Source organism: Zophobas morio, unplaced genomic scaffold, assembly GCF_036711695.1.
Source record: "Zophobas morio isolate AGI-343-1 ecotype UQ-CSIRO unplaced genomic scaffold, CSIRO_AGI_Zmor_V1 ptg000021l, whole genome shotgun sequence".
NCBI lineage: Eukaryota > Metazoa > Arthropoda > Insecta > Coleoptera > Tenebrionidae > Zophobas > Zophobas morio.
In genome coordinates this window covers 7165643-7193586 of record NW_026972126.1, presented here as the reverse complement: position 1 = coordinate 7193586, position 27944 = coordinate 7165643, and the positions used below count along the sequence as shown (strand labels likewise).

The following is a 27944-nucleotide window of genomic DNA, read 5'->3' as shown; positions in this document are numbered from 1 at the left end:
AAAATAATTATTGTATTATAAAATGCAAATACTTAATGTTTTATTATTGTTCAGACTATTTCATTCGAATTTCCAGATTCTCGTCCAGAGTCTTCGTCTACTTGTTGCTGTCCAGCATTCTGGTTAACTTCTCCATCAGCATTCTGTTCTGGATTGCTACAAAAAAATAATGAATAAACAAGAAAATTCGGAATGTAAGGAGGAAAACCCACAAGAAGACGAAAATGCTATACCAAAAATCGAAATAAATTCCAAAGATTTTAAATTACTATTGAATTATAAAAATATTAAGCTTATTATACCCTTTTTCCGACGGGGTAAAATACCCTGTCTTGTATACTCAACTTTTTTGATAAATAATAGAATTAACACCAATCAAGTTTATCATCAAATTCTCTAATAAATTCTTCTGATAATTCCCGATTCTCTGAAATATTTTTCCAATCAACTTTATCATGAAATTCTCTAATAAATTCTTCTGATAATTTCTGATTCTCTGATATATATTCCCAATCAACTTTATCTTGAAATTCTCTAATAAAATCTTCAGATAATTTTTGATGAATTGATATCCAAAACCAATCAACTTTGTCTAGAAATTCTCTAATAAAATCTTTTGATAATTCTTGATAGCCTGATATACCTTTCCAATCAACTTTATCTTGAAATTCTCTAATAAAATCTTCAGATAATTCTTGAAAGCGTGATATGCATTCCCATTCAACTTTATCTTGAAATTCTTTTATAAAATCTTCAGATAATTTTTGTTTTCGTGATATGCATTCCCAATCAACTTTTGGTTCTGTCATTTATTAAAAAAATAAATAATTATTAACTATGAAGTTTGATATAAAAAATTAATTTACCAAATTAGGCGAATTTCAAAAATTTCTTCAGATGTTTATGTGCTACTTCTGGAGGTAATTTTGTGAGAATAATAACAGAAATTTTTCGTAGTAGTTCAATTTCTTCATCTGGTGTTAGATCAATTTTAGTTTCTTCTTCGTTTACTTTATAACAAAGATTAGAAACACCGTTCCTGTTTGAAGATAAGGTTATTTTGGTATCCATTTATATTAAAAAATTATTTAAGCTTATTTAGTAAAATCATAATTTTATCTATAATACATTTAATTCCAAAAATAGATAAATCAAATTTATACGATTTTGTCGTTTGCAAAAATTCATGATACTCGTAGTAATTATTGTCTTTAAAGAAATAAATTTTTCCATTAATATATCTAAACGCTTTGTCAACATTAGAAGGAATACTAGAAAACAATTCAGCTATCATACCATGTTTCTTAGGTCTAAACAGACATTCATCAAATTGTATAAACATTGTGTTGTCATAAAATACATAAGTTTGACCAGAATAAGTACTAAATATTGCATTAATTTTCTTTCCACTAGGAACACCCAAACTTGTGATAGATCTTCCATTATAACCATTTTTAACAACGAAACTAGGAAAATCAATAATATAATATAAGTTGTTTGTTGTTAACAAAATAGTTCCATCTGGTCTCTGATAAATATGTGATATTTCTTGAAAATTATCTGGTAAAAAAGTTAAATAATCTGTAATTAATTTTGGTTTATTATCATAGCTCATGTCTTTTAAATTAACAATCCAGACATATTTCTTGTTGAAAATATATAATTTATGATTTGCTATTAAAAATGTGTTAATAGTTTCACTTAAGCTGCATAAATCAGGTAATGAATCAGTCTTTCTAGGAGTCAAAGTAATAGGTTTTTTAGTTGTGGTAGATGCAGTAGTTGTGGTAGTTGTAGTTGGTATTGATTCATATTTTGACCGTTCAGGTATTCCATATAAATATTGAATTGCCCAAATATCATCTTGCGTTAATTTATCACTATCTCTTTTATAATAAGCATACATAATTGCTTTATCATTGGCAGAATGTTCAATACCTAAAGTATGTCCAATCTCATGCAATAATACCGTATAAAAATTTGTTTATCCGTCAGGGGTATTACCTAGTTCTCCAAAATACCAGTTTTCTGATTTATGAATTCCTCGACATTCATCATTATTTGGAAAGAATCCATGTGCTAAAATATTACCTTTCCCATCGAAACTGTTAGAACATACTCCTTTTTGACACCGGGAATTATGATTATGTTGAAACGGCATATTAGCAAATGAAATAAGTATATCCGGTTTAATACTATTAAACTCAAATTTTAAATTTGAAACAGATTCCCATTGATCAAAGGCTTTTTGTGCTAATTGTTTCATTTCGTTTGTTGCCAACGAAAAATACCATTTAAGATTTGTTTTAGACCATTTGTTAGTGTGAACTCTATAAGCTGTTGGATTATCTCTAACACCACATCTAGGAGTATTAATCAAAACAAGTGTTTCTTGATTTAATGTTCCATCAGCAGGTAAATTATAGAATTCTTGAAACTTTATTAATGCCTCACTGGTTTCAGTTATTAATGGTCCATTACTCTCTAAATACCCAAATTTTTCTAAATAATTATTAATATTAACATCGCCTTCTGTTCTGGGCTGGCCGTGCCAGACATCATCTGAACTTTTTACAGTAGTGAGAAATAAGAAAAGAATAATATATTTCATTTATTAGAGTAAATATCAAATTAAACAATTGAAATATCTTAAAAAATAATTGTCTTATTTAATTATTTACTATGTGAAACACTTCATACGTCGCAGACGAATTTAATTTCCGTTTAAGCGGACTTTTTCTAGGTATTTCTCTCTAGGAAAATAATTAAAATTACTGATAAATTCCTCTTCACGTAAATTTATTTCTTTTTCGTTTATTTTATCAGCCTTATATAAATGCAATAACTGTCGATAAAATTTATAAACCAACTTATATTCTTCAATTCTTTCTGATATTTTTAACCTCTTATCTAAGATTTCTATTACCCCTGCGCCAAGAGATAAACAAACTAGTGGAGGTAGTGCTAACGATGATAATCCCGATGCACTAAATAATAATTTACTAATAGATAATCCGATTCCAATTTTATAAAAATATAAGTAACTTTTTCTGTATACATACAAGCGTTTTTGTAGATATGTTTCCATTTATAACATATAGATAATATATTTTTTTAATTACGTTCAAATATTGAAATAGTAGTTTTCTCATTTAAACGACACGGTATCTGTTTAAAAGAATTCTGGATTCTGGATTCTTAATTTATGGGGGCTGACCGTGGCCAGCCGGCACTTAGGCCTCGCCTTTGGGCCCATTGTACCTTCCCCAAGGTGTTTTCCCGCTCCTCTACTCGTCAAGCCACCCAACTGCTTGAATGTACTTGAGTAATGCAGAGGGTGGAAACTCCCTGATATTTGCCATACTAGGCCAGATGTCCCCTAGTATGGATTCCCTGTAGGAGGCTAGGGCTGGACACTCACGAAGAATGTGCTCAGCTGTTTCCTCTTCTTCATTGCATCCACGACAGATTGGGTCTGTTACCACCCCTATCGTATATAGATGTTTGTTAAACTGGTAATATCCCGTAAGGAATCCTACCAGTTTACGCAGTTTGTCCCTTGAAAGTGAGAGATAAAATTTCGTCAACTTACGGTCTGGTGTCGCCATACAAGCTCTACTATGCCGACAGCTGCTCAACTTCACCCATATCTGCTCATGGCGTCTCTGGGTATATTGCTTTACGAGTTCGTTCGAGAGGGCGACCGAAGGCGTGATTGCCGGTTCGGGTCCCCAGAAGGGCATGCGCGCGGCTCGCTTCGCCATCTCATCTGCCCTCTCGTTTCCTTCGTTGCCACTGTGTCCTTTGGTCCAACAAAGTTCCACACTATTCCTCTGCGTTACATACTTTAGCGTTTGTCTGCACTCCCAAACCAGCCCGGATCGAACCATACAGCTGTCCAGGGCTAGTAGTGCAGACTTGCTGTCAGTAAGTATGCGTATTGATTTGTTGCCGATTTCACGTTCAGCAATGATTCTAGCTCCCAGCATTATTCCCATCAGTTCTGTTTGTAAGACAGACGTGTGGGTGCCGAGAGGTACACTAATTTGTGCGTTCAGTTGTTCGGAGTAGATGCCGGCTCCTGAACCACTATCTGTTTTGGCACCATCGACATAGATATGTATGTCGGCTCGTCCTTCTGAATTATCATTCATTGATATTCTATATGTCTTCTCATATATTAATTTTGTGCCCATTCGGTCACAGCCCATCCTTAACAAGGGTATTCTGTTGAACGCCTCCGTTAAGATCCGAGTGTGCTTCGTTGTGCGGCCTTGTTTGTTCCATACTCCCAGAGAGTGAAGTCTTAGAGACGTCGTCATTGCCGCTTCCTCTATGTAAAGGTTAAGAGGTGCTAAGCAAAGAAGAGTCTCCAGAGCCGCTGTGGGAGTGGTCCTCATTGCTCCTGTAACACTGAGACACGCCATTCTCTGAACGTGTTCAAGTTGCAGGGCTGTTGTTTTTTGTCTGGCTCTGGGCCACCAAACTAAAGCTCCATAGCACAGCATCGGTCTGACTATTGCCGTGTAGATCCAGAGGGCGATCTTGGGATTTAAACCTCACGACCTTCCCACCACCCTACGACATTGCCAAAGAGCCGAGCGTGCCTTTTCTACTTTATCATCTACATGCTTCTTCCAATTCAGTCGCCAGTCCAATACAACTCCCAGGTATTTGACTTCGTCCGAAAGTTGAAGCGTTGTGTTAAATATTTTTGGCATCTGTAGTGTGCCAATTTTCCTTTTCCTGGTGAACAGGATTAGTTTCGTCTTTTCTCCATTAACGGAGAGGGTATGTCTGCTGCACCATTCCTCGACTATTTTTACTGCAGCTTGCATTATCTCACATAATGTATCTACGTTTTTTCCTGTTAGCAGAATGACTAGATCGTCCGCGTATCCAATTGTGTGGTAGCCAAGATCATTGAGGCGTCGTATCAGGCTGTCAACGACAGTATCCCACAGTACAGGAGAGAGAACTCCTCCCTGAGGACATCCCCTGTCTACAACAGCCTCGATCTCAGTGCCACCTACATTAATCATTACTTCCCTGTTCCTCAGCATACCGGCCACCCACCTACTCAGGGTGGGGTCCACGTCGTGCTCTCGTAGGGCTAGCTCTATGCTTTTGAAAGTCGTTTTATCAAACGCTCCTTCAATATCCAAAAACATTCCTAAGGTGAAGAGTTTGTTCTCCATCGCCCACTCTATACGGTTTACAACTGTGTGTAGGGCCGTATCGGTGGATCTTCCTTGGATGTAGGCATGTTGGTTCGGATGTAGAGGTTGCTTGCTCAAAGCAGTCTCCCGAATCTCTTTTTCGCTTAGTCTTTCTAGCGTTTTCAGCAAGAATGATGTTAAGCTAATTGGTCTGTAGGATTTAGCCAAGGTGTAATCTTGTCGTCCTGGCTTAGGTATAAAGATAACCTTTACTTTTCGCCATGCATTCGGTATGTAGCTGAAAGCCAGACACGCCCGAAGCATTGGCAACAAAATAGGGCGTAGTCTGCTCATTCCCCTCTGCAGGAGGGCGGGATAAATACCGTCAACTCCTGGAGATTTGTATGGGGAAAAGCTGTCCACTGCCCACTCCAGTCTTGCCTCCGTGACTACCTTTGCAGCCAGCGCCCAGTCCTTCGGGGAAGGTTGAGTACCGACTACATCCCTTTTGGAATGGGAGGTAGTCCGTGTGCTGCCTGGAAACATGGTCTGCAGCAAAAGTTCTGCGGACTCTTCTAAGGTGGCTGTAAAGGTGCCATCTTCTTTCTTTAGGAAACCTAGTTGATGTGTGTGGTCCTTCGAGAGAACTCTCTTCAGCCTTGCGGCCGAAGCAGTCGACGTTATGTCGCTGCAGAAGGATCTCCACGTTTCCCGTTTCCTCTTTCTTAATTCTTTCTTAAACTCTTTCCGGTGCTCTTTATAGGCTTCCCAGTCTTCAGTTTTCTTAGTGTTTTTTGCTCTATTGAAAAGTTTTCTTAGCCCCGATTGAAGTAGGCTGAGCCTTCGGTTCCACCATGGTGTACCTTTGCCCAGACCTTCCTTCTTTAGGGGGCAACTTTTCTCATACGCTGACATTAGAGAGTCGTTGATAATGGTCAAGGTTTTCTCTATGTCTTCTGTCGAACTGTATTCTGTTGGTATAGACTGCACGGAGGTCCCCAGTCTGTCGTCCAGTTCTTCGTTGTATGAAGCCCAGTTCGTCAGCCTAGGGTTCCTGTACGTCTTTATCTCCATGTCTATACATTTTGATGTATACATGATCCATCTATGGTCTGACACTGACGCCTCTTTAGAGACGTGCCATCCCATTATATATTGTGAGATATCCCATGTAGCCAGTGTAATATCTATTACTGACTGACTACGTGATGTTACGAAAGTTGGTTCGCAGCCTCGGTTGAGAATCTCTAGATTTGTTGATAAAAGATATTCAGCTAGTGTTCTTCCTCTATCATTAGTGTCTTTGCTCCCCCACAACAGACAGTGGGCATTTGCTGTTTAAAAGAATATAATATATCATAAAAATCTTTGCCTCTGTTGACATTAATTATCACATATATACAGTAATGACCACATAAAACAGAAGAATTCATTTGTAGCTGCGTGCTATTCCACGCAATATTTTTTCCACTACTTAGTAAATATTTTTTAATTTTTTCTGGTGGAGATATTCCAAAACTGTCAAAATATAAAATATTTCTTAAATATGGTTTGTTTATGTAACATACCCAGTGTGAGCCATAACAATTAGAGGGTTGAAAATTAATTATACCTGATTCATCTTTTCTAATTTTTTTTGGTAACATGTCAATTGCAAAAACACCTCGAAAATTTCGCGTAGCTTCCTGAGACAAACCCGAATTTTTCATAATATTAGATATTTCTATATTACTTAACCCCTTTTTCCTATCAATTTTATTCCTTGTCCATATGTCTTTGTCTTCGTCTTTGACTCTGAGCTGGCGCTGCCGGTCTTCTTTTTTTTTATACCATCTCCAAAGGCTTTTTGTGCTAATTTAGTACCAGCATAACCAGCAGCACCTAACCCCAATACTTTGGCTACAGCTAACGCTGCAGGAATTAAAGCAGGTAAAAATCCACCTATCTGTGTTGGAGAAAATTTGATATTACAATATTTTTTCTTCTCTTTTTTACACTTTTTAATTTTATCAATCTGATTTTCTCTTAATTTAATAGTATTATTAGGTCTTTCTGTTAAATCGAATCTTATATTACAATCTATTCTTTTTTCTTTACAACTTCGGAGTTTCTTTATTTGATTGGGTGATAAATATACTTTATAATCATTCATTTATTTAATTAAATAAAAGCTCGTTTACTTCATTTCCAAATAAATCTTTTCATCTATGATATTCATATTTGCAATTCTTTGAGATTCAACTACGGCATACATATAGTAATTAACATTTTGATAATCTTTTAATGTCCAATTAACTTCTAGTTCAGATGATTTTGTTTTACTAAATAAATTTTCATCATTTTCTTTTGTTACGTCAAAAGCAACAACTAAATAGAGGTTACAAAAATCTTTATAGCTAACGCACGTACCTTCATCCAAATCTTTTTTATAATTACAAGAGAGGAATGCGGTATACAAGCGTTGTAAATCCTCATTATTCACCTGATATTCGTAAGTAGGATGTTGGGTACCATTGATTTTAATATTTATTCTTTCTAAATTCATATTATCAAAAATCAACATTGTCTTGGTAAAATTATCGTTTCGTTCAGCTCTAGAAAAAACTATAAAAACTCTAGATATTTTATTTTGATTATTTACAACGCGCCAGTTTCCACTTCCAGAAGACCACAAATTACTACGGTAACAGTTAAGTGCATTCCATCCACAAAGAAAGTTAGATTTGCTAACTAATAATGAAGATAACATTTTTTCAGTTTCTAATGAGGGTTTAACTATTGGGATCCACAAACTAATATCAGATATTTCATAATCATAATTTCCATCAACTTTAGCATGTAATATATTTTTCACCCTATTTTTACGTAATTCAATGCGAATTTTTCCATTCAAAACTTTGTTACAGTCTCGTACAAACCGGAAAATTTTAGATAAAGGAATAAATTTTGTAATAGTTTTTTCATCTTTTGTTAACAACCATCTCTCTAAATATCCTTTATTGAATGCAGAATTATTTGTGATTTTTGAAATAATAGTTTTTATATCAACATCTAAATCTTTAAAATTTTCAGATTTATTTTGCGCATCATATTTATATTGAGATGTATCTGCTGAATCTGCTGTGTCTGGATACCAACATAATTGTGATGCTGAAGTATCAGATACATCTCCTGAAAATTCAATCAGATTTGAAATTAACGTAGCAACACCCACATAATTTGTTTCTTCTATTAATGCCTCTTCATAGAATAGCCTCACATAGTCAAAATCATTGATTCCATTGTTTGATATAGTTGCATAATTATTTGGATCGTTTTTAATTTTAGATTTGACAAAAATATAAGCACCTGATAAATGTTTCCATCCGCTTATGTTAGTTTCGAGCGTATACTGTTCAAGTTCTTTCACATTGATATTACTTTCTCTTATTTCATTGTAAGTATAACTTTTTGTTGATTCATCAATTACAGGCATTTCATCAATACGCCATAAATTGTCTACAACGTTTTCCATTTATTTAAATAAAAAAGGGCATGCCCGGCTTACATTCTTTTAAAATGAATTAGGCATGTGAAGCGTGCGGAGCACTAGTCAAAGACCCTTTGTAAAAGCTAAACGTCATATCAGATTTCGAAAAATGTATATCTCTAATATGCCGTGGATTATTAATTTGCACACCATCTCCATCACAGTTTGGTATATCTTCTAGAGCTTCTTTTACTCCATATTTAAATCTTTCTTCATCATAATTTTTTTTTATAAAAATATCCATAGAGTTTTTTCTATTCTTTTTTATCTCATATTCAAATTGATTATTTTTGAGTATATCTGTAATTACATTTTCATACCACGTATAATCCGTTGTTCTTATTGTTTTCTGTGGCTTTATCAGATTTTTAATAGTATCCTTTGATTTTTTAGTTAGTCGATTTTTTGACCTAACCGTTTTTAATCCGTCGCCTCGTAAATGTTCATTCAACGATTTTTCTTTCATTTTGTTTAGAATGGGATTTATAATTTCCTCTTTATATGTAGAAAACGGCGGTGATTTTACGTATGTAGACGCTATATTTTTAAGCCCTGAAGTTACACCTTGAATGATATCCTCTTTATTATTTTTCCAAAAAGGTTTTAGTATATTGCGATATAAGAAGCCTAATGCTGGTATAGCAAATTTTTTCATAGATTGAAAAATATTTCCACCTCTAATATCTCTGTGATATTTAAGACCAAACCCATATTGTTTCGGAAATAATTGTTTTCTATGAACGACAAGTACCATTTATTCTACAAGAAAGAATCAGGTAAGACGTCCCCCAAAGGCGAAGCCAATTACTGAATATCTAGAACAAAATTTAAGCACTCTCCATTAAAATTTATCAATTGATTTAGCTGATTTGTAACAGAAATGCGAATATGAAATATATAATCCGTACGATTAATTGGTAAATATTTTGGATGCGTTGGTTCAATATTAATTAAAGATCTAGGAAAATATTTGGAGTAAAAGCGTATATAACATCACTTTTAAGATTGTTTTGATAACTAGATGAAATTAAGGAACAGTGAATCAAAATTTGATCAATATCTTTGGTGATATTACCAATTTTTGTTGCATAGTTTATTCCTTGTTTATATATTTTTTTATCAAATCCTAAAAGCTCATGAATCTTTCCGTGGGAAAAGTCAATTTCACAATCTATGTCGCGTATAATTAGCATAAAACGATTAGTTGCATAATTTACATCAAAATAAAACGGGGGTGTTTCAAACGTTCCAAAATATTCTTGGATATAATTATTTAATTCATTTTCATCGTACAGACCGTTTGGTAATTTTAATATCTTCCAATCCTGTTCAACCCGAACCCCATCTTTTCTAATTTCATTTTGTTTATGCTCACGAGGGTCTTTAGACATGCGCTGCACTAGTCCCTTTAGGGACGACCTGTATTTTATTTCATTATTTTTATACTCTTCAGTAATGTTATCCCAACTATACCAGAGACTTGCTGTTTTTAAAGCAATTTCACCTTTTAATCCTGATAAATTAATAGGATTTTCAGAATAACTTATTTCAAAATCATTTTCTTTAGATCTGATGTGTATTAGGCTCATTTATTCAGCTTAAAAAAGCATGCCAAGTGTCGTGAATATCTTTTTGTGATCTGACTTTTTTATAAGTTTCATTTTAAACAATTTATCAAGTATTTCTACGCATTCATTATATACTTCAATTGAATCATTTCCAGCATTTTTTGACGCAATTAATAGATCAAGACGTTCTACCATTTCATTCGGATCTGAAAAAATACTGCTTCCTGTTTGCTGTCTTTCGTAGAAAGGAATTTTTCGAATATCTTCTAAAGCACGTTTATATTTTTTCAACTGTGAATACACATATTGTAAATTATCAATTTTTTCTTGCTCTTGTGATTTCTTTGCATTTGTAATGTGTGCATTTAATGATTTTAATTTAGTTGATATTTCGGGTATAGTTGTATCAATTTTTGTATTTCGATTTCTAATGTCTAACGATAATAAATGTGAAGGTTTTTCAAATTTAAATTTTTTTTCAATAATATCAAAATTGAAATCTTTATCCGGATCTAAACTCAGAATCTTTGATTCTTCGTGAGGCTTCGCTGAACTTATTGCGGTATGCACCGAAGGTGATTTCGGTAATGATAATAATTGATCTGATTCGCCTGCGGAGCCGTAGTCCCTTTCAGGGACGCTTACATCATCGCTTTCTGCATTCTTTGAAACATTTTTTGCAGCAGAAACTATTGTAAATATTGTTAAACCTGAATTAGAAAATATGATTACAAAAGATGATTCTGAAAGTATTTTAAAAATCGTTAAACCTGAACTCAGTAATATGATTAAAAAAGATGATTCAGAAAGCGTTTTAAAAATTGTTAAGCCCGAATTAGAAAACATGATTAAAAAAGATGATTCTCAGAGTATTCTAAAAATTGTTAAACCCGAACTCAGTAATATGATTAAAAAAGATGAGAGAGCTCCGCTAGCGAATCTAACCACTACAAAAAGATATATCGATATTGGTAATAGAAGATTAGTTAAAACTGCTGATGCAATTGATAAGTATGATGTTGTCAATAAAGGACAACTAGATACTTACGGAGAAAGGTTAATTAATTTTGAAACAGAATTCATGAAAAAACCGTCTTTGACTAGTGCTTTGCATGCTCATTATTCTTTTTTACAGTTTGTAGGAAAAATTATTTTTATTAAGGAAGTTCATGGACAAAATCTGCTTGACTTTTCTTTTGATGGCGAACGATTTCTTAGATTACCAATGAATGTAGAAGTTATAAAATTCTATTCAACAGCTCTCTTGAAAGATTTGAATATCAGTAATAATAAAGGAACAATAGATGTTTCTAAACCCTTTATTGTTAGAGAATCTGATCTTCTATCTTTTATGATAAAAAAAGAAAAAGTAAACACGGATGAAAATCTCGGTGGTTATAATCATAATAAACCTTATCTATTAAGTACTCCGATTTTCTTTTATATGCTAGTCAAGTTTTCTGTATAACGTCTTTGACCTACGCACAATCGCTTCGCATGCTACGCACAAGTCCACTGTGTGGACGCTCATGAGGGCTTCGCCTGAATTATTTACAAAATAAAACATATACATATAAATGGAAAACAATATAGTAATCAATTTAAATGAAAATGGTATCTCTACTGTCTGTTGTATAGTAAATGGTGAAGAAATTGAACTTAATCTGACAGAAGATGAAGAAGTTGAAATTTTACGAAAAATTGGTATTATATTATTAACAAAATTACCTTATGAGGAAATGAAAAAACATTTGAAAACATTTTTAAAATTCGGGTGAAGCCAAAGTGGACCACTGTGTATCATGCGAAGCAAATCGTAATTTATTAATTGATATTCTGTTCCATTCTTTTCTAAAATTCGTGTGAAACACTTCATGAGTCGAAGACGAATTTTCTTTAAATCTTTCTTAATTCCATGTTGAATGAAGTATAAAAGATCATTTATTATTATTATGTTTTTCTTATCAAATATACTCAATGGTTAGGATTAATTCCCTTCGGCGATTTTATATTGTTTTAAAATATTAAACTCTTTAACGTAATTTTCATATTTATAAATGAATACTTATTGTGTTAAATGTAAAACAAACACAGGTAACAAAAATACAGTTATTAAAGAAGATAAAAAGGGTAAGAATTATTACTCATCAGTATGTCTTGCATGCGGTAAAAAAAAAGTACATATAAAAAAATCGGCCTGCGGAGCCGTAGTCCCTTTCAGGGACGCTCATTAATTAGAATCAAATAAATGGATTATGGTAAATATGCAAAACGAAAACTAAATCCACTGAAGAACCAGAATTCGTGCGAAGCGCTCATGACCGAAGGAAATTTATTGTAAAATATAAACGCTGGAGAAGAATATCAACTTGCAGAAATTGTCAATCAGTGAAAAATAATTTTTCAAAATCACCTGAAGATATTTTAATTATTGAATTATTCAAACCCGCTAGGAAAAACTATGAAACACGAGTATTCCAACACAAAGGTCTTGATGATACTTGGCAAATGGATATTTATGTTTTTTACAGACCAAAAGGAAAATCAGAAGATCCAAGCTATACTTTAAGAACAAAAGAGCCAAAGGCGAAGACGAATGATTTTAATAAATTTAAAAAGATCAACAAGGGATTTATCTATATTCTAGTTGCTGAAGACACCTTTTCTAAATTTGTATGGGTAGAACCTTTAAAAACTAAATCAGGATTAGAAGTAGCTAATGCATTTGTAAAAATCATACAACAAGCGATTAAAGATAAACACAATCCACCAAAAAATTTACATGCTGATAAAGGAAAAGAGTTTTATAATAAAGATATGAGGATCGTTTTAAATAAATACAATATCAATCTTTACAGTACAGGAACAAAGAATAAAGCTTTCTTTGTTGAGAGGTTCAACCGTACTTTAGGAAATAAATTCAAGCCAATATTATATGACAGTTTTGATTGGATTTCACCACTTCCAAAAATTATAAAATCCTATAACAATTCTTATCATACTACTATTAAAATGAAACCAAAAGATGTAAATAAAAGAAATGAAAGAAAATTGTTAGAAACCGTATATATGATTACATTAACAAATAAAAAACCAAAATTTGAAGTTGGCGATAGAATTAGATTATCTAATATGGTTGACGTATATCGTAACAAATTAAAAACAAATTGGATAGAAGAAATATTTACAGTTGTAGAAAAACGTGTATATAATGTTTGGATTTATTTTGTTTCTGATCTTAATGGTGAAAAAATTAAAGAGGGTATATACGAAGCAGAAATGCAACTAACATTATTATAAAAATTATTGAAATAATACAAATAAAAATAAATATAATTTTTTTCTTTTCTTTTGTTAATTCAACAATCTTTAAGTTTGCCTTGATTAATAAATTCGCTGTATTCATTTATTAACTAGAGAAAGAGTGTTTGCTAAACGTCTTTTTGCTCGTTCTTTATTGTTATACCTAATAACAGGATTTTTATTCAGTAATGCGTTTATTTTTTCTTCATCATAACTATTTACATCTTTTAATTCTTGTTCCAATACATTAATTTTGTTATCTTTATGCTCGATTTCTTCGTCCATCTTTTCTATTGTTTCAACTGCAGCATTTCCTAATTCTTTTAAAATTCTGTTTTCCATATACAGTTGATTAGATGCTTTAACTTTATTGCCAACAGATAAATTATTAAACTCAATGCAGTCTTTTTTTATTCTATTTAGAATAATTTTTACCTGATTTTTGTCTGCAACATCAATTAGTGCCATTATTTATTAGATAGGGAATTTATAGTCTTATTAAAATTTTTATCAAATTCTTCTTCAGCCTCTTTTGTACTGCCAGCTTTCAGGGACGCTTTGTAATCTGATTGGGATGTGTTTGATTTGTGTTTAGATTTAATTTGTTTCTGTTTTTTGTTATATTGTTCTATATTGTTTGATTTTTTGTTATGTTTAATTAATGTTTCACCAGTGAGAAATTTTATTTGATTCCTAATTGTATTTTCACCAATTTTATTCTGTTTAGCAAACTCTTTTAAGGTAATATTTTTAGAAGTAGGGTCTCCTTTTTGTGCTAAAAAATTTAATGCTAATTGTCTTGATCGCATATTATTTAAATTCTTCACTGACGGAATACTAGACTCTGTTAATGTGTAATCTTTTTTAATTATTATGTTTATCTTTTGTTTAGCTGACTGTTCCCTTTTGGTATTATGAGTCATTTATTATGAAATAATATCTTCCTAATAAATGGATAAAAAAGTTTGTAAAAACTGCAATACTGAAAAAGATTTGGACAATTTTTATCCAAATAAAAAAAGCAAAGGTGGTTATTCAACTTTGTGTAACATATGTTGGAATAAACAATATAGAGGTAAAAAAATATTATGCAAGTGCGGTAAATTAGTAGGAAAGCAATACTATCCAAAACATATCTTACTAACATATTATAATCATCGATAAAGTTTAAGAGTTTTGAAAAAAATATTTTGCAAAAACTTTTTTCTTATAAATGGAAATACAGAAAGATCAACTTCTTAAAATGAGTCTTGAGGAAATTGTAAAACTTACTAAAGGGGATTTAAAAAAAGTGGGTGAAATAATTGAACAAATTAATAAAGATGTCGAACCAGAATCGTCTTCTAGTTCATCTTCAACTCATAAATTGTCTTGGATGGATAAATATTTTTTACCACTACCGTCAAATAATGAATCTGTACTAAATAAGCTAAGCTTAAAAAAATTAAAATCTATTGCAAAAAAACAGAGCTTAAAGAACTATTCAAAATATAACTCAAAGACTAAATCAGTTCTTATACGGCTAATTCTAAAAGAAGAGTCGGATGCTGGAGATTGGCATAGAAAATTAAGCAGGGTTAGTATTAAAAAATTAAAATCAATTGCTACCAAACTAAACTTAAAGATAAAGAGAAATAGTAAACAAATAGAGCTATTGAAACAAATTTCAGATAATGTAAACAATGATAATATAAACAGAATTCTTAATGAAATTGAATTGCCAAGTTTAGAAGAAATATTGAAAGAAATATTAGAGAAATCGACTCAAAATAAAACGTTGAAGGAACTAAGAAAACTTGCCAAAGAAAAGAATATCAAAGGTTACTCAAAAATGAAGAAGGCAGAATTATTACAAAAAATTGGTGAGGAACCTTTTGCAATCGAAGATGATTATTTTACAGAGTTTTCAAAAAAACCTAAAATTAAAATAATAGAAACAAAAGCTGAATACAGCAAAAAATGGAAGAAACATAAAGTTTACTATAAAGTTATATTATTGAAAGACAGGCGAGAATCATCCGAGTCTGATCTTTCAGACATAATTATGAAAAAAATTACTGCCATTAGAGAGGGTTTAAATGATATGATTAAAACAGTAAAAGAGAAAACAAATTTCAAAGAAGGAGACTTATTAAATATAGTAGTTAATCACAATGATCTTTGGTCCCCTATTTCCACAGGGTTATCAAGAACTTCTAAAATTGATAATTTATTAAACAAAATTCAAAGTATCTTAACTTCAAATCAAGATTTAGATATATACGGTTGTACGTTTCATGTAGAAGTAGTTAATATGCCTAAAGGTGCCACTAATGCGAAAAGATTGTTAAATATAGCAGAAGACTCAAGAACAAAGAAAAGTATAACACAAATAAAAAATAAAGATAGATTATGTTGTCCAAGAGCCGTTATTGTTGGATTAACTTATCATACAAACATTATACTCGGTAAGGAATATAATGATAATGAATTAAAATATATAAGAATGGGAAGAAATTTACAAACAACTTTAGCTCAAGAGCTATGTAATCAGCTTGAAGAACACAATGAAGAGTATTTTACCTTACATGATATTGCAAGTATAGAAAAAGTATTAAATATTCAAATAAAAGTCGTAGCAGCGGAATGCTTTAATTCCATAATATATTCGGGGCCCGAAAAAGATATAAAAATATATTTATATAAAAATGGAAATCATTTTGATACAATTGGTAGTATGACAGCTTTCTATGGTCAATCTTATTATTGTAAAAAATGTGATAAACCATATCAAAACAAAGATAAACATAAATGCAAAACAAAGGATAAAATATGCATAATGTGTTTCAAATCTAATCACAAAGAAGACTCTGCTAAAAGAATATATTGCGAAAAATGCAATAGATACTGTTTTAATCAAGAATGTTTACAAAATCATTCTGAAGTTTGTGAAAGATTTCATAAATGCTTATAGTGTAATAAAATACTCAAAAGAGGTGATAAAATGGTTGACGAAGGTAAAAAAATGATTGAAGAAGGAAATAGATTAATTTGTACAAAACCGAAAATGGTCCAAAAATGTAATAAAATTATTGAAAGAGGTAATAAAATGATAGGAGAGGGTAGTAAAGAACACAAATGTGGCTGGGAAAAATGTAGAAATTGTTATAAAGAGGTTGAAATACGTAAACATAAATGTTACATGCAATGGAAGCGGCAAAAAGGTGGAATCTGTCAAACTAAAATAAAAGACGGTAGTAAAGAATACAAAGTAAAAGGTTGTAAAAATTGTGATAGAAAAGGTTGTACAGTAACTTTTCCTGATAAAACAAACAAAAGAGTAAAATCTCACATTTATCAATGTAAAGAATGTAAAAATTGTGTTAAAATACCAAGAAAGACTGACAGGGTCAGCCCAGAGTTTACCAAAGGGTGCGGAGCACAAGTCAAAGACGATTCACGAGGGGATTTAAAAATCCCGGAGTCGAAGACAAAGAACGAAAACGGTTATCAATGTCTTAATTGCGGATGTTCATTTAGTACAACTAAATGCTCTTACACACAAAAATATTTATTCTTTGATTATGAGGCGATGCAAGAAACGGGCAAACACGTACCTAATTTAGTTATAGCTCACGATTTTTACGGTAATGTTGATTCTTTTAAGACTAACAAAGATTTCTGTAAATGGTTAGTTTCTAGAGATCATAAAGGATACACAGCTATTGCACATTATGGCAAAGGTTATGATTCTTACTTTATTCTAAAATATTGCGTTGAAAACGGTATTAAACCTTTCTGCATATATAATGGATCTAAAATAATGTTAATGGAAATAAAATCAATTAATTTAAGAATTATTGATAGTAGTAATTTTGTTCAAGGACCTTTAAAAAACTTCCCCAAAACATTCGGCCTAAACGAACTTAAAAAAGGTTATTTTCCACATTTTTTCAATACAACAGAAAATCAGAACTATATTGGAAAAATTCCAAATACAAAATACTATGGTGTTAATTCTATGAAAATAAAAGATAGGCAAGAGTTTTTAGAATGGCATAAACAAAAAAGAAAAGAAAATTATTTATTTGATTTTAAAAATGAACTTTATGATTATTGTAATTCTGATGTGGATATATTAAGAAGAGGATGTCTTGAATTAAGAAAACAATTTCTAGAAATAGCTAACATAGATCCTTTTAGATACATTACAATTGCTGGTGTTTGTATGGCTATATATAGATCAAAATATATTAAGAAAGATACAATTGCAGTTGTTGATAATCTAAAAAAAGATCAATATTCTCAACAATCAATTTCTTGGTTGAATAGTTTTCATAATCCAAATATAAAACATGCATTAAACGATGGTGAAGTGAGAATATGTGGATCAAAAGTTGATGGCTTTGATGAAAAATCTAATACAGTCTATCAATATCACGGTTGTTTTTAGCATGGTTGTACAAAATGTTATAGTTCAAATTTTATTAATAATAAGAATAAAACAACTATGGAAGATCTTTATGAACAAACAATAGAAAGAAGCGAGCAAATAAAAAAAGCTGGCTATAATTTAATAGAAATGTGGGAATGCAATTGGATTAAATCTAAAGAATATAAAGAAGAAATGAAACAAATTAAAAGCAAATATAAAGAAATTGAAGAACTTAATCCTAGAAATGCGTTCTTCGGAGGAAGAACTAATGCTACAAAACTAAAAGTTAATGGAAAGAAAATGAAATATATAGATATTTGTAGTTTATATCCAACAGTACAATGTTATGATGATTATCCAGTTGGACATCCTACTAAAATATTCAAACCTCCTACGTATAATTCAAAATGGTATGGTTTAATAAAATGTGCAATTTTACCACCAAGAGGTTTGTATCACCCTATTTTACCTGTTAAAAATAAAAGGAAATCTGGCGATGAAAAACTAACATTCCCATTATGTCAATTGTGTGCAAAATTAAATAATCAAAAAGATAAGTGTACTCATACGGAATCTCAAAGAATTATCAGAGGAACCTGGTGTACAAACGAAGTAAGAAAAGCAATTGAAAAAGGATACAAAATAATAACTATTGATGAAGTTTGGCATTTTGAACAAAAATCGAGTTATTTGTTTAAAGGATATGTAAAAGAATTTATGAAAATAAAGTTAGAGACAAGTGAATGGAGAAATGATTTTGAATCAGAAGAAGAATATAGAAAAGCCGTAAAAGAAAATCTAGGTATTGAATTGGGTAAAATAGAAAATAATCCTGGAAAGAGAGCTGTTGCAAAAATCTGTTTAAATTCCTTATGGGGTAAATTTGGTCAAAGACAAAATATGGGGGCAACAGAGTATGTTACAGATATTAAGAGATTTTATGAGATCTTATTAGACGACAGACTTGATAATATACATATCAATGAATTAAACGAAAATATGTTACAAATTGATTACAAGTATAAAGGTTGCTATGTAGAAAATGATTTCAATACCAATATATTCATAGCGGCTTTTACAACCGCAAATGCTAGACTAAGATTGTACGAAATGTTAAACATATTAGGAGAAAGTGTAATATATTATGATACAGATAGCATTGTATATATAGATAATGGTAAAAACACTGTTAAAACAGGTTGTCTATTGGGAGATTGGACCGATGAATTAGGTAAGGACGTATGGATTGCTGATTGGGTATCAATAGGTCCAAAAAGTTATTGTTATAAAACTAATACAGGTAAAGTTGTTTGCAAAATTAAAGGATTTACATTAAACTATGAAACGTCCGAAAAGATTAATTCCGATAGCATGAATAATATTTTAGAACACAAAGACAGTAAAATCAGTACACAATATAATCGAATTACCAGAGATACTAAAACTAAAGAACTTTTAAATAAAATAGAAACAAAGGAATTTGGTTTTGTTTATGACAAGAGAGTTATTCTGGAAAACTTTGACACAATACCGTTTGGATATTAATCCTGTTATAGTAAATTTCAACATTTTACTTACATATTATTATGTAATTTTTTACATAAATTGGAAAATTCAAATATCTACTCAAATAACTACAATTATTATTTATTTATTTATGGGAGATAAGGTACCTAAAACTGAATTTGTGTACCTGCTGTTGACCTTACTTAAAATGATTTGTTTTAAAAATATTTTGTGGTTCAATTCATTTGTTTACTCTAAAAGAAATATTTAATGTAGGTATGAATAATGAGTTTAATTTTCAGTATTCGAGATGAAGTTATAAAAATTTATATCTAATGAGGGGAAAATTTCATTTAACTGGCGGTTTATTGAACGAATCTATAAAATGGGTAATTTACTCTTACATCTGGAGCTTAAATAATAATGCATACTAGACTTGCAAATATGTAGTTTGGAAATAACAGGTAGAAGCCTGGCGTCGAGGAATAATCGAATTAATACTTGCAATTTATGCAACTATTTATACATCCGGCTGCAAGCTAATGAGCTTGCGCAGTAATCGAAAACGAAAAACGACCAGGACCGTTGTGTGCACGTTGTGTGTTTTTGTGGTAAAGAAAATAAGAAGGTACGTGTAAAAACAGTGATAAAATAATAGTATTTTGTGATTATTTTACACATGAGGGAATTAAAGGTAATGATAAGCGAGTTGCGCCAGTTACAACTTGAACGACTTCAACGACGTCGCCAAAACAAAACAAATATGACTACATTTAACAATGTGCGGGTACAGCAAGGTGCCGACAATTAAATTTTTAGTGCAAATGTAGTGATATTTCAAGGGTTCGGAATAACGATTATTCCCGTTGACGTAAGTGATAGACAAAAACGAGACGTTATTGTAAAAGAGGACATTGAGAATTTTGACAATGAAGTGATCGATGCTGTAACAATTAATTTTTTGGATCGAAGAAGACTTGACCTTTTGATAATGTTTAGCTCGCCTGAGGAGCAACAACGTTTTGTTGTTTCACTTCGACATTACATGGAATATAGGTAAGAAAATACCCAGTATATTGTATACCGAAGTATCTAAAACTTTTTTTTGTAGCAATCCAGAACAGAATGCTGATGGAGAAGTTAACCAGAATGCTGGACAGCAACAAGTAGACGAAGACTCTGGACGAGAATCTGGAAATTCGAATGAAATAGTCATCATTTTTCTAAAACACTCACCACCGTGTTTTGGTCTGACGGGGTTTGCAGAAAAGAAAAATAAGGAAGAAAGTTGAATGAAGACAAATCAAAATAACGAAAGAGTGGCTTAAGCCGTAAAATTGTACTTAACCTACTAAAACGGAATGTCAGATAGAGGACTGCACTCATCGAACTGAAGCACCAACCAAACGACGTTCTGGCCTTCGGAAACTACGCGAACCGAGGCTCCGCTCTGTCAATTCCTCGCGAAAGGATGTTCGAGACGCGTCGTGGCCATCGACAGGCTCTTGAGCTCGACCAAGCAGTTCTTTAGACAAGAAAATCGAATGTTCTATACCCACAATCAAAGGTTTACTGTTCTGTACCTAAACATCCGGTAAGAATCTACAAAAAAAATATCTCGACAAGATAGAACTCACGCTGATACATCACGTCCGATCCCGTATCACAAAAGTAAACTGACGCACTGCCAAAAAAATAAAATTAGAAGGAATTTCATCCTCGATCGGCACGTCCTAACAGCCCTGAGAAAAATCTTACCGACCCTCGCCTAATGCAGGGAGTTTTTCGACTTCATGAGTCTCGCGGTAGGGTTGTAGAAAACTAACTAAAAAAACTAAAAGTCAAATCCTGGGGTTAACGTGGTGTGGTAGTGTCCACCAAGACGACACCACGTGCTGCTTCGCTGGCAGCACGGTCTCGCTCACCGTGGCGATACTCCATCGGCCAGACTGTACAAGTCATCTGTCAAATGTCCGTCCTTTTCACCAAGAAAATGTCCTAACACACAAAGAGGTCCTTAATGAGGCTTCGACAACTGCGCGTGTCACACGGCCAACGGCGTCAAATCGGTAATGGTCAAAATCGGTAAGAGTCAAAATCGGTAAAGGTCAAAATTGGTAAGGGTCTTCCTCATAAGGATGAAATGCTGAAAGTTGATAACAAAAAAACATTACTGGTTGGACTGACTAACATCGTCGGTCTCCTTGTATGGCTTAAGATCTTGCACATGCCAATCCCCTGCTGGTGATCCGTCTAGATTTTTGAAGGTGTAGACCACAGCAGACTTTTTCTTGTGAACGACACAAAGAACAAACTTTGGTGCTAGTTTAGCGGCAAAATAATTGGCAGCGTTTGATAAGACCTTGTTCCTTTTCCATACTTTATCGCCTGGTCTGAATGAGAGAGGACGACGACGAAGGTTATACCTCGTAGAAGCTCTCTGTAAGCTTTCTGCAGACTTTTTCGAACTGAACGGTATAGTTCTGGAAGTTGCGATAATTCCTCGCCGTATTGCTTATGGTCTTCAGGAAGCAAAGGGGGATACGTATCTCCATTACTACTAGTCTCTGGGAACTTCCCGTAAAACTCTCCTGATATAGGAAGAATCCTTCCAAAATTCAAAAAGGCGGGTGTAAACCCTGTAACTTCATGAGTTGCTGTATTCAACGCAAATTGGATGTGAGGAATGTGTTCATCCCACAGCCGATGCTGATCTGTCAGAAATGACCGAATCGCTGTACCTATCGTCTGGTTATTTCGCTCTACGAAATTCGCTTGAGGATGATACCTTGCGGTATACCATACCTTTGGTACTTTGTACCTTTTGCACAAACTCTGAAATTGCGTACTGACAAACTGAGTACCATTATCTGCTATGATTCTCTGCGGCACTCCGTACACTAAGAATACCTGATTCTCCATAAACAAAGAAATTTCTTGCGCGGTGGCTTTCCTTAACGGTTTCAACAACGAAAATTTAGTGAACCAGTCACTTACGACTAACAAGAAGGTGTGGCCCTTTTTGGACCTAGGCAAGGGACCTATTAAATCGACAGAGATTATCTGGAACGGAAACTGGACATTCTTTTCCTTTCCCATAAGTCCAAAAGGTAAGCGTCTCAACGGTTTATTTTGTCCGCAAATCTTACATCTTTCAATGTGGGTCTCCACATCTTTTCGCATCTTGGGCCAATAATAATTTTCTTGTATTCTCTTCAAGGTTTTCTGAAATCCTAAATGTGCCGCTTGCGGGACATCATGCGATGCACGCAAAATCTCTGGTCTTTGACCTTCAGGCACCACTAATTTCCACGGCGAGTTATTCGTCTGGACCTTACTCTTTATCGGTACATACTTATACAATGAATCATCGTGAATCTTCCACTTAGGAAATTTATGAGGGTTTCTTGTAACTTTTCCTCTTAAAGTTTCATACCACGTATCGCTAACATTAACTGTACTATCAACAACATTCACGGTTGCTTCCTCATAAGGAATTCTCGAAAGAACATCCGGTACTACATGAAACTTTCCCTTACGATGTATCATTTCAAAATCATACTGTTGTATTTTCACCGCCCACCGAGCTAGTCGTCCTGTGGGTTCCTTTAGCCGGTTCAACCATACCAATGAATAGTGATCCGTGATCACCGTAAACTTAGTTCCCTCAATATATGGTCGAAATTTTTCTATGGAAAAAATGAGAGCCAACATTTCTCGCTCCGTCACTGAATAATTCCTTTCGGCCTTTGAGAGCGACCTACTAGCGAAAGCAATAACATGTTCGTTGCCCTCTATAGTCTGGGTTAGAACACCTCCTAATCCAGTATTAGAGGCATCACACTGCAGAGTGAATGGTTTCGTGAAATCAGGACTCGACAATACAGGAGCACTAACGAGAGATCGTTTCACCTCCAAGAAGGCTTTTTCTGCCTCGTCCGTCCAGACAATGGACTGACCCTTTTTCCTTTTCTTCAGCAGCTCGTTCAACGGAGCACACACAGAGGAGAATTGACGAATGAATCTCCGATACCAGGAGCAGAGACCTAGAAATCGTTTTAACTCGTTAGTGGTGGTGGGAGGCGGGTAGCTGACTATAGCCTCGATCTTATCCGGATCCGTTTGAAGACCCCTTTCATTCACTACATACCCTAAATAACGAAGATTTTGCTTAAAGAACTGGCACTTGCCGAGATTAACTGTGAGATTGGCCTCGCAGAGACGCGAACATACCTCCTTCAATATCATAATGTGTTCCTCAAAAGTAGACGAGACGATTATAATGTCATCTAAATATACAAAAAGGTTAGGTTCAAACTGGGGCCCAAAGACCGCGTCCATTAATCGTTGTTGTGTCTGAGCTGAATTACACAACCCAAATGGCATTACTCTGAATTGAAATAACCCTCGACCCGGAATTGAGAAAGCTGTCTTTTCCCTGGATGCTTCATCTAGCGGAATCTGCCAGAATGCCGAATTGAGATCTATTGACGAGATGAATCGAGCGCTCTTTAGCATACTCAGAATACGATCAACCCTTGGCAGAGGATACGCGTCCTTTTTAGTAACTGCATTAAGACGTCTGCCATCGAAACAGAACCTATACTCCTTGTTAGGTTTTTTTACTAACAAGACTGGAGAATTCCATGCACTCTGGGAGGGTTCTATTACGCCAAACCGCAACATTTCGTCAACCTTTTCATTAAGAACACGTAAGAGATATGGTGAGAACGGGTATTGTCTCACTTTAAATGGTTTGTTGTCCCCCGTATCGATACTCATCACAATCTTATCCGTCCTTCCGAGACGATCATCACCTAGAACTTTAAACAAGGAAACGGTTTTTTCCGCGATTTCCCTCTGTTCATTTGACAGATTAGAAACTGACGTAGAAGGTTCTACCTCGGTACTACACAATTTATCCAACGTGTGAATTGGAACGCTACTTTTTTGATGAACTAAATCCCAAGTGTCATCCTCAAAATTTAACCGCATCTTAAATGCCTTACAAAAACTGGTTCCTGCAATTAAACCACCGGGAACGTTAGGGACTACAAAAAATGGCAAAACTTGAAAAATGTCTTGAAGCTGTATTGGAAGATACACTAAACCTCGCACCTGATGAGTTTGGCCATCAGCTGTGGTTATACTTCTAATCTGTTTGGAAGGTTGGATTTTCAGGTTAAGTTGTTTCACTAAATTCATACTATCCTTCCCTATAACACATACTGATGCTCCAGTGTCTAATAAAGCTGCGACTGTACGTCCAAGAATGTTAAACTGAATGTAAGGACGATTATCCTGTACTTTAGAAACTAAACAAGGTGAAACTTGAGTATTCGGTTTACGACAGAACTGACGAACAATTCCTAACCAGGAAATCCACGAGGACTTCTCGAATTTAGGAGCCTTTATACTATTTGAACGGACTGGATCACCGCGACCCCTGGAAAGTGATCCGGAAATTAGTTTTTTGAACAAGAAGCTGTCGTGACCTCTTTCCGTCCGCAACGAAAGCAGAATTTTCCTCTCGGCAACATACAATGGTTGAAGACATGATTAGGACCTCCACAATTCCAACAAATTAAAGTTGATTTAGCCGAAGACGAAGTAATCGGTTTTTGCTTTGGTTTCAATTCGCGACCTTTAGGTTTATCGCTCTCTTTAGTAACAACAGACACACGAGCTGTAGCGGCATTCAACTGAGCAGTCTTCACAAATTTCCTCTTATCTACCAATGTTTCATTTACCCTTTTACACAACGACAACAAAGTTTCAACGGAATCTACCTCTTGAAGGGCTAACGCAGTAAGATAGCACGGCTGAAGATTACGCTTAATTATCTTCAATTTTCGGTCTTCCGACGGTTTTTCCGACAGACGCGCAAACAACGTATTCATCGCGGCAACATAAATTGGAACGGGTTCGTCTTTTGCTTGGATACGCACTGAAATCTCCGACCACAAATTGTCATCGTAATCATGAGGTAAAAACACAGTTTTCAACAAAGTCACTAGAGAAGACCAATCATTTACGGTACTCCGAACCGAGCGAAACCACGTTAACACGGGCTCCTTAAAGAGATCATACGCCGAAGTAAAAAGTTCATCCTCAGAAACATTCCGAGCGACCATAAGATCATTTACTTGCTCCAGAAAAGAGATGAGGTTGGTTTTCCCATCATAAGATATTCCCCACTTATAAACCGGTACTCCTTTTACCGCATTTACGCTTGGTTGCAACAAACTAGACGTTCTACTAGACAAGTCCTTTGCCTTAATCGCCACCTTTTCTAACAAGTCTGACTCTAATTCTAGATAGTTCGCGAGCCAAGTTTCCTTCTTCTCCTCTACTATCTGTTCTCCATCCTCGGCAGGTTTTGGAGGAAAACGTTCAATTCTCTGAGTTATATGAACCAAACGAGACTTAATTCTACAAACATTTATGTCATTCGCAGACACCTGTTCATCTAACTCTATAATCGCCGTCGTTATACTAGTCAAAGACGCCTCGATCGCTTCTATCTCCGTAACAAGCGAATATTTGGGATCTATACACACCGGAACTTCTCGTGCAACAGCCCGATCTAGAGCTTTAACTTTACTCGCGTGATAGCTTTTTGGCTTGAGCTTTCGTATTCTCAATTCATATTCCAACTCAGACAGACTCAAATATCGCGCTTCCCACGCGGAAAATTCGATACTCATTTTAACAAAAAACGCAAAGTTTCAATTCAGAAAGTTTACAAGTTCTAACAGGAAGTCAAGATTTCTTCTCAAATAGTTCCTTAGTAAGCCTATACCTTAGTTCCAAGTCAGTGAGCACAGTTCACACAGTTCAGGATGTCAAGAAGTTCAAAATTCAAAAATCAACACGCAAAACTTAGTTGAAAGAGAGAGAGTTGCAAAGCATCTAACTAAAGCACAACCATCAACGGCCTCATACGTTGTCTCCGTTTATTCTATCGGGTCCCACACGTTGGTCGCCATTTATTTTATAATGCTACGCCTCGTTCTATTTTTTAAGTGACCCAGGGCTGTTATACCCAACGAAACGAGCATTAAGCACCGGCACTCAGGGTTTCGCTGGGAGCAGGGTTCGTGATTCAATTAATTTATTTATGGGCGCCAGCAACGACCTGCTGAGTCACTTAACGTTCCCGTTGCCGGAACGATAACGGTAATAAAAACTAATTGGACTCTCCTTGTCTCTCTTTGAACTTACCTTGACTTCTGACTGAACTGAGTGCACTACTGATCCTGAAGCAGGATAATGACTCGAGCAATCCCTTTATTAAAATTGATTTATTTACACAGTAAAATAATGACAATTCTAATTAAGCAGTTGACATAAAAAAAAAGGATTACTTCAGATTTACTAAGAACTATTGGAACTACAACAACGCTCAAAAAAAAAAATGTCTAATACTGTGGGTTTTCAAAATATCTGACTAGAATCAATAGTCATGAAAGCGCGAAAAATAAGTACTTATTTGAACGCTTCGCTCTCGCTATTAAATACCCTTCCCCCAAACAAGTGAAATATTAGAACTCTTTAACAATTCCAGAAATAAGAACTTAACTAACTAAACTTATCTGACTACGACTTTCGTTGCTCCTCCTAGCTACGATTCGTACTTCAAAAAATATACTGAAGTCGACTACGTGGTGACCTCGACAACAACAACAGCTCCATCAGAAGCTCTACCTACTAGTGCTCTTGCTTGACCCTAGTGCCACGGATAATGGCCACGTTGCCTTTCCACGTGTCTTTACTTCATCACATCACGCTCAAAATTTCGATTACGCTCAAAATTCGCTTGGCTATCACAACACCATGTCCTGCTTGATTCAAGACCTCTAAGAAAGCTTTTCGGCTTCTAATAGAAAAATTTCTATTCTCCACAAAATGGCGTCTTGTTCAAAAAAAACGTGGAATGAATATCACCCAACTTCTGGCTCCAAAAATACTGGTGAATCTGACTCATTCACTTCAACAACAAGCTAGCCTACCTTGCTTTACTCCAGCCTTAATCCCTAAAGTAATTAACTTTAGCTAAAGACCAAAATCAACCCGAAAATTACCTTATCAAAAGGGATCTCCACGTGCTTCGCACTAACTCGTGGCTACACAACTGCGGTCGGCAAAACTTACAAATATGTGCCCCAGACAATCTCTCATCGCCAAAACACAAACTTCGTTCCTTCGGGAACCTCACAAAATATGGATGGAGACCGAATTTTCTGGGCACCACACTAGCGTCCTTTCGCCATCTTTTCTCCGACCTTTCTACCACGCATCATCGCACGCATCCCATCGACTTAATCATCGATCAACCGTAGGCCTTTCAATCGATCAACCATAGACCTTACAAAAATAGACTAATTTACGGTCTCGATGCGAGAGTCGTGTAGGCAACCTTTTTAAACCGCGAAATTTAAAAGTTGAGCGTAACATTGTTAGCA

At 34.2% G+C, this 27944-nt stretch overlaps 1 long non-coding RNA gene across 1 annotated transcript; it reads right to left on the bottom strand.

Annotated features, from left to right (window-relative positions):
• Positions 1 to 6: 6 nt before the first annotated feature.
• On the bottom strand, positions 7 to 27881 carry LOC135132159 (uncharacterized). The gene is made up of 3 exons (XR_010280976.1): positions 27564 to 27881; positions 27066 to 27515; positions 7 to 156 (listed from the first exon to the last, which is right to left on the bottom strand). It is a non-coding gene; the product is annotated as an uncharacterized LOC135132159 (long non-coding RNA).
• Between the last annotated feature and the right edge of the window lie 63 nt (positions 27882 to 27944).